At 38.9% G+C, this 8,476-nt stretch overlaps 1 protein-coding gene across 3 annotated transcripts in view; it reads left to right on the top strand.

Annotated features, from left to right (window-relative positions):
- Window positions 1-2,882: 2,882 nt before the first annotated feature.
- Window positions 2,883-8,476, top strand: part of LOC128652161 (secreted frizzled-related protein 2-like) — a 52,858-nt gene continuing 47,264 nt past the window's right edge. Inside the window, exons 1-2 of one of the 3 annotated variants that reach the window (XM_053705102.1) lie at window positions 2,883-2,988; window positions 3,153-3,291. The gene's annotated coding sequence lies outside the window, so the exon portion shown is untranslated. The other 2 variants (XM_053705103.1, XM_053705104.1) reach the window with 2 other exon arrangements.

The following is an 8,476-nucleotide window of genomic DNA, read 5'->3' as shown; positions in this document are numbered from 1 at the left end:
ACTATTAAAGGTTCTGAATTGGATGGAGGAGTTTGGTTAGTGATTACAGCTGGCTTAGTCTTCCCTTGGCAGGGGGCTGCATAGTCATGTGGACCTTTGTAAGCCCAAGGGCGTTAATTGGTAGTATGGGGTCTCCCTTCGGGACTAACAGACTTTTGGCTGGGGGGCCGTTGACTATCCAGTGTTGGAGACCTCTCAACCCTTAAGCAGGTTTTGTGGGTTTGCATGGAGTCATGCTTTCTCAGGTTGTCGGAAAGGGGTGTGGCAACAAATTCCAATTTGCCGTAACAATCATAGAAGGAAGGACCATTGGGTGTTTAGGACCCTAGTCGCAGAGGGCCTAGGGATAGGTCAGCTCACTGGTCGATCTTCCTTGAGCAGATAGGTAGGCGGAATGAGGGCGTCCTCATTCCCAGAGCGGCCACACCCCTTATAGGGTTGATAGGACAAGATCATCTTGCCAGTTGGTAGCAGTTCGTTATTTAAAGTTATTGATGTATTTATTAATAAAACAACCCCTCCTCCCGTTGGGGAAGGTTGTTTTTTTCCCCAACCCTGAGTGTTGTGTCTTTATTGAATTTATGTGTGGTTAAAGTTGGGGGTTGGTTATATCTTGACTGGATTCAACTAAAAATGTTAACCCCTTATAACAAAGTGTAAATTGAAACATGAGTAAAAAGCTCTTTTGGTGAAACAGAATCAGCTCCTGATAGCTATGTGACCCCTGGATAGGGTTGCCACCTCAGCCATGTTTGCCTGGACACTTATGAGTTACACATACTGCAGGGTATGCAGGGAGGAACATGAATAGTGCTGTCCAGGATCACTATTCCTGTGCTATCCATAGATGCAATTCATGTTCCCCTCTGCACACCCTGCAGCATGTGCAATTCATAAGTGTCCAGGCAAACATGGCTGAGGTGGCAGCCCTACCGGCCCTGGACCAGATGCAAATTCCTCAAATTCAAACTAAAAATAAATTAGCGCTGCGGAATCTGTTGGCGCTCTACAAATAACCGATAATAATAATAATAATAATTAAATTTTCTTTATACAGAAAAAATAAAGTAACATCTATTATAGGGAGGTGCTGTCTTGTAAATTCCATCAGAGGGGAGGCCTAAGACTGAAAAACCCCTGGATCAGATTGAATAATAAAATGTTTATAAAATATACATATTTCTTCCTCTTTATATTTGGTGTTTTGGGCAGGAGCAGAGTGGGTGGAGCCATAGAAACCGTTGCTGGGTGTGGTCCAGTAACCAGCTTACTTGATTATTCTGTTGCACATTTTCCCTAGAATTTTTCTTCTATGTTTCTAATTATGACATTATGACTTAAAGGGACAGTCAAGTCCAAAAAAACCTTTTCTTTTTCAGAGAAAAAAAAAAACTTTGTTTTCATGTGAATTTCCTCTCTATCATCCAGTACTAAATTCATACATCCATCAAAACCTTCTATACTCATGTTCACTTGCTCATAAAGCCACATCTGGATTTGTGACCTATTCTGGAGATATCTGGAAATGAGGTTAATGGGCTGCACCATCACTTTCTGACCTTGCACGCTGTACACTGCTGCGCACTCAGAAGACTGGCACAAGTTAATGCTTCTAATTTATTACATTTAAAGGGACATGAAACAACATTATTCTTTACTGATTCAGACAGAGAATACAGTTTAAAAAAAAAGCAAAAAACATTTTCAATGTACTTCTATTATCAAATTTACTTCATTCTCTTGGATTCTCTTGTTAAAAGACATACCTAGGAAACTATATGGCAGCTGTTTTGCAAGAATGTTTTTGAGCAGTAGATGGCAGCAGTGTTTGCATAACATTGTTAAAAGTATTTGTGCAAAACTGCTGCTATATAGTGCTTTAGACACATGCTCGCTCTTGAGCCTACCTACCTGCTTTTTAAAAAAGGATACCCAAAGAACTAAGTAAATGTTTCCATGTCCCTTTAATGTGCTTTGTAAACGGGTATGAACTAAGATATCAGACAAAACTCTGCTTAACACATGAAGCTAAATCTGTTAGGAGCAAAAAAAGTTTATTTTGCATTTTATAAGAATACAAATTGGCCAATATTCATACCATTCAGTTAGAAATTCTGTACAAAAATTCATAGTAAAATGTAACAGCAATCAGCTACAGTGTGTAAGAGAAATATCATGTACATTATTAAATGTACAATCACAACTGCAGCCTAATGTATATTTAATCAGATCATTAAAATACCAATATTACTGCACACTACTGTTGCCAGGTGCTAATTAGTGTTAACTTCTAATTGTCGCTTCTCATTAAACTAAATAAACATTTTTATGTCAATGTTCAGTAATTGGTAGTAGAAAAAAAATATCTGAAATGTAAAAACTGTTGAATAAAACATTTTTGATTTTATCAGTTACAAAACAAGGTTGTTGTTTTTTTTGGTATGTTTTAAGACTTCTAACAGCATTTTTTATGTTTTATTTTTACCATTTGTTGAAAAATTCTTCAGCTTGTTTTAATTGGGCTGTGAAAGGCAGCACAGGTCAAACACTTCATATAATATTTATACTTAGCAAGAGCCCATTTAACACGTGCATAGAGGAGGCTTGTAGCTCCCAGCCAGGCCAATAAAACAAACAGGCTCTGTTCAGTGTTTGGGGTTTTGTGCTTGAACAAGGGACTGTTCAGACTGGGATTTCTGTTGTTTTATTTCATTTCCAATTCCACCCCACCTGAAAGCCAAAGATTTATGGCTCTAATCTGGGGGGGGGGGGGGGTTATGTATACTGCCTGCAGGCAATGCAGAGCCCAGGACTAGCCAGCCTGCTGTGGGAATAGGGGGAAAACCTCCCAGTAATTAGGAGCTGCCTCTTCCATCCCCTTGTGTAAACTTGCCATTCCTGCATCTGCACATGCAAGTCTCAGCACATCTCATCTGCTGCAGATTGTTCTTTCCTGGGGATAAGCGTCTCCTCACAGAGGCAGACCAGGTACAGTCTCACTGCCCAGCCCAGAGTGCTCTGGATTGCTAGAAAGTAGTGAGTAAGCAGGCTGGGGACATCTCATCATCTGTTCTGACTTCACTGTAATAGAGGCTGGTGGTGTCTAGTATTTGTAGGCTGCTTCACTGTATAGATCTGTGTTTTTGTTGTAGACTCCCACTTAGAGGGTCTTCTGCTGACTGGACACAGAACTCACAGCCTGAGAATCCAGTCTGGGGCTGTTACAGATCTGTCTACATCAAATCCACAAAGGAAGCTGACGAGAATCAGACTCAGCTGCTGCATAGAGAAGTAAGTGTTGGGATTTTGGAAGATAAGTTTTTCTTGGAGATATAGTAAATGGATGGGAGATATATACAAAAATGATTCTGTTGGGGGTGGGGGAGAACAACCCCTGTGTAATTTCTACAGGTTAGTGATCCCACCTCAAGCTTGTTACACAGGTGAGCTATACGCAGAATTCCATGCCCCAAAGGTTTCTTCCTAAAAGGCCTTTTGTAGACTTTGTAAAAAAAAAGCCGCATGTAGTATACTTACTAAAGAATCACATAAAGCCAGTTATTCACTGCGATTTCACAGCCCCAAATCAAAATGACAAGTAATAATGACACATTACTTAAGTGTTTGTTTTTAAAATTGTGTTTTTTTTAAATTAAATATTTTTTATTTTTGGTGTAAGTAGTTTTAGTATTCAGCAGAGACCCATGACTAACATTTGTTTTATGTAAGTTAAAAACCATGAAAGCCATTTAAAGAAAAAAATAGTCTGCATACAAAATAAATGTGGTTTTTTTTAAACTGTGTAGCGTGTAGCTGGGTCAAGTTTCTGAACCCTTCCACCTCTCTGGGTTGAATTGGAAAACCCACATTTTTCAAGTATATTGCACAAGTTTAAAAGTATATAAATATACATTTTATAATTTTTTAGAGTTTAACCCTTTCCTGCCAGGGCTAAAGTGTCTACATCGGAACAACTGTTCCGATATAGACAAATTGAAATCATGATCGCAAGATTTCAATTATTGGATTTGGTCTGGGGGGCATCCTTATATAACCCTAGGAACGCCCTCCAGACTGCGATCAAATCCAGGAAGCGCAGAAGGCTTCAGGACAGGTGTTGGCTATGACGTTCTATTCCGTCATAATGGCTCTAAAGCCCAGTGTAATTATAATGGAATAGAACGGCATAACGGCATTAAAAAGTTAACTACACAGAAGCTGCTGTTTTTTTTTTCTCTGTAGAACCGAACCTACACTAAAGTGTTAATGGACATTCCAGACAAAACTGAAATGCACATAAATCTTGAATACAATTATTTTTGCAATGTATCTGAATTAGCAAATTTGCTTTTAATGGAAGATATCACAGTGTTTAGTGAGGGCTTTTCCTGCGCACATACAGCATGTCTATAAATGCTCATTGGACCATTGTTTTAAACAGAGTGTCTGCTTAGGTGACAGTGGCTTTTATACTAGGTACCCACAGCACTCTAAGCAAACACGCTGCTTACAATCTAAATGACAATAGCGAAAAGGCGCTTCCATTTGTGTATCTGTGTCAGAAAAATAGTCACAAAATCCCCTCCCCACCTTTTGAATTATACTCGCAAGGGATGCAGCACTCTGTTGTTATTATACTCGCAAGGGATGCAGCACTCTGTTGTTATTCTACTCACAAGGGATGCAGCACTCTGTTGTTATTCTACTCACAAGCGATGCAGCACTCTGTTGTTATTCTACTCACAAGTGATGCAGCACTCTGTTGTTATTATACTCACAAGTGATGCAGCACTCTGTTGTTATTATACTCACAAATGATGCAGCACTCTGTTGTTGTTATACTCACAAGTGATGCAGCACTCTGTTGTTGTTATACTCACAAGTGATGCAGCACTCTGTTGTTGTTATACTCACAAGTGATGCAGCACTCTGTTGTTGTTATACTCACAAGTGATGCAGCACTCTGTTGTGTTATACTCACAAGTGATGCAGCACTCTGTTGTGTTATACTCACAAGTGATGCAGCACTCTGTTGTTGTTATACTCACAAGTGATGCAGCACTCTGTTGTGTTATACTCACAAGTGATGCAGCACTCTGTTGTGTTATACTCACAAGTGATGCAGCACTCTGTCATGCTGGTAGTGTCACATTCCACAGAGCCCCTGTTCACTGCTACAAGGAATCCGGATACAAAAAGATTATTCCAACTTTGAGCTCTTGTCTTGAGACTCAAACGATATCAAAAAGTGACACAAAAACAAATATCTGGACAAGGACAGCTTCCAATATAATATGATAAAAAAACAACTTAACATTTACACCAAAGATGCGACATGTTTCACAGCTCACAGGCTGTTTCATTAGAACCTAAATAATGGTTTGCATGTTCCTTTAAGTACTCTGTAAACAGCCAGCAGAAGAAATTACACTCCCAGTTGGAGATAAAAAAAACATTTTATATTGTTCTATCTCTCTTCTAAGCATTGGGCTTTGGTTTGCAGAGATAATCTAAAGATGTGTGTGTGTGTGCAGAAAGTGAAAAACTAAGGATATCTGATTTCCCTGCAAGCTCAACCCATTTGATCAAAGAACAAAACCAGCTATTTCATATACAAAAATAAACATACATGAACAATTTATCATACATTTTATACTCTGCAGCTGGTATAACTAGTCATTGGAAACTCATTAATTGTTAGTATTTCAGTTTTTTTCAATATACAGTTTGTGGGTCTTAAAGGGTCCTGAAACACTGGGATGGTAATACAAAATATATAGTTATAGAGTATTAGATTTGGAAATTCCTATTTCAGACGTCACAAGACTAACCATGCTACATTCTGAAAGGGAAGTTTATCTTAAGTTTCAATATGGCGAGGCCCATTATTTTATAGAGGCTAAAACATGTTTATAATAGTTGGGGGGGGAACGTTTAATGTAAAATACATCTGCATATAAATCTCAGGCCGATATTTGTGATGAATACATAATTATGTTTAAAGGGACAATAAACCCCAACATTTATTTTATGATTCAGATAGATAAAAAAAACTTTAAACAACGTTCCAATTTACTTCTATTTGCTTCATTCTCTTGGTATCCTCTGTTAAAGGAACAGTAATGCACCATTGTGAGCTAGCTGAAGACATCAGGCAAGTTAACAGTTAATTCTGAGACTACCTAGGTATGTTTTTCAACAAAGGATACCAAGAGAATTAAGAAAATGAAATAAGAGAAGAAGAGTTGTTTAAAATTGTTGCTCTATCTGAATCATGGAAGTTTAATTTTGACTCTACTGTCCCTTTAACAACTATTTACCATGTTTAATGCATATTCCTGTCTTGCATGTAACAACATTTTCTTGTCAGTCCTGCAGAAGTCAGGTGTGTTCCTCTCCACCAATAGAAGCATGGGGGTTGTACCTATCAGCCAGTAAGACAACTTGTACTGCTGTATTAGTTTGTATTTAAAACTAAACGGCTTTTACATACAGTTCTTTCTGGCCAAAGCTATTTTCATTCTATTACAATGTTTCCTGTTCATGTGGATAACAGAACATTTTTGAGTACAATGTTCCTTTCAGTCACAGATTCTGATGGTCTAATGATGTCATATACCAGTTGCTAATCGTTCTCTATCTATAAAAATGTATAACATTGTGTGTCTGTTATGAATGCTTTATTTCCCAATTAAGTTTCTTTCAAATTGTCGATAATTCGAAAATGGTGTTGTTAGGGCAGGATATTATTGCGCTGTTACTTGCATATAATAACCGTGTGTTTCACCCCTGTACTAAAGGTTAAACACATAGGTAAAGTCAGATCCAGGGTAGCAGTGAGTAAAGATGAGAGTAGTGGTAGTTTGAACACAGACTCTGCCCACAAGAAACAGTCCTGGGCATGGCCCTCAGAAAGATGATACTGATGGAAGTATAAGCTTCAGGCTAAGTTACTAACCAGACAGACTAACCTCTGGGTCATGGGAATTAGAACAATGAAAAATCAGGAGACAAATAGGGTCAGTAATGGATTGGACAGGGTGAAAGTAATAGCCAAGAGCGAGGTCAGAGCTGAGCCAGACTCGTGAAATCAGCAGGCAAAAGGGGAAATTGGAGTCCAAAGAATCTATAAATAGCGGGGAATTTACGTGACCAAGAGAGTGCCGCAAAAAAAAATAATGATGCAATTTGTCAAAAACAAAAGCTATGCATCGGTAGACACGACTGAGAGTGTTACTAGACTACTGTGGTGTGACACAATGCACCACTGGGAGCTAGCTGACCAGATCTAGTGAGCCAATGACAAGAGGCATATACTGTATGTGTGCTAGCTAACCAGATCTCCCTAATCAGTAACAGGAGAGGAAGATAAAGAATACTTTTTATTTGTCATAGACCAGCAAACAATGTACATTTTACTAATCACATGGCTGTTTAAATGGTATTTTGCCTGTAGATATTTTATAATGTTGCAAATAATTTCTGATGCATAAATGATGACTCTGTTTGCAGGAGTTAAACACATAGTTATATACAAGCAATAATAAAATGCTCTGACTCTGCTTTCTGGTTGGGACATGGGATGTTTATTATCAGACTGCAAATCAAGAGAATGCACAAGCACCAAGGTAATCCCCACCTGTGGGTATGCAACAAATTGTTTGCAGGTGTGCCAGCTATTAGACCTGCACCATGGTCCAAGATATACAGTTCAAATAAAACATTATTGCTTTATAGTGCCAATTAAAACAGTCTGTTTTAATTGGCACAATAAAGCAATAATGTTTTAAATACAGTTGGTGGTGCGGCTATATTACTACTTTGAACTATTATCAGACTGCACTCGGCTCTCTGCTAAATATACAGTAACTTTCACGTGCCTAGTTCAGCTGTGCGTCTTTAGGTTTTATAAACCTCTGAATGCGGAAAAACGTGGCCCTTCGTGCCGCTTGGTTATTTTTGTTGCCAAATTCATTCTTGTGCTACACCAACACGCTAAAATCTGGATTAGCCGCCTAACGCTTTTGGAGTTCACAAAACCTCAGAATTCATATCTCTAGTGCCTACTACTATATATCTCAATGCTGTTTGTCTCTCTGGTATCTAATACCGCTACTGACACATGTCTTATGTAGGAGATGACACTTTTTTGTTTAAGAATAAAAGCCACCCAGACTATGAGACAGACATTTTTAAAAGCCAGGAAATTGCTACATAAGGGGATGTATACAGGGGCATATTCTGGCCTATGGATTTAGGGGACAGCACATTTTAAAGGTGTAGATATATGGCATGATGTCAGTGTCATCGCCAGAAAGAACCTGAGGTTGTGGGCATGTCTGTAATGGGAGTGCTCAGGGTGTGTCATGGGCGAGACTAGGCAGGGCATGGACGAGGCCCATGGAGCATAGGTGGTTAGTGGTGCCAAACGCAGGAGGTTACAGTTGGGGGGTGGGGCACAGCTTCTCCTGGAACT

The sequence above is a fragment of the Bombina bombina genome, chromosome 3 (assembly GCF_027579735.1).
Source record: "Bombina bombina isolate aBomBom1 chromosome 3, aBomBom1.pri, whole genome shotgun sequence".
Classification (NCBI taxonomy): domain Eukaryota; kingdom Metazoa; phylum Chordata; class Amphibia; order Anura; family Bombinatoridae; genus Bombina; species Bombina bombina.
Note: the sequence above shows the minus strand (reverse complement) of the source record. Positions and strands in the feature narration are given on the sequence as shown.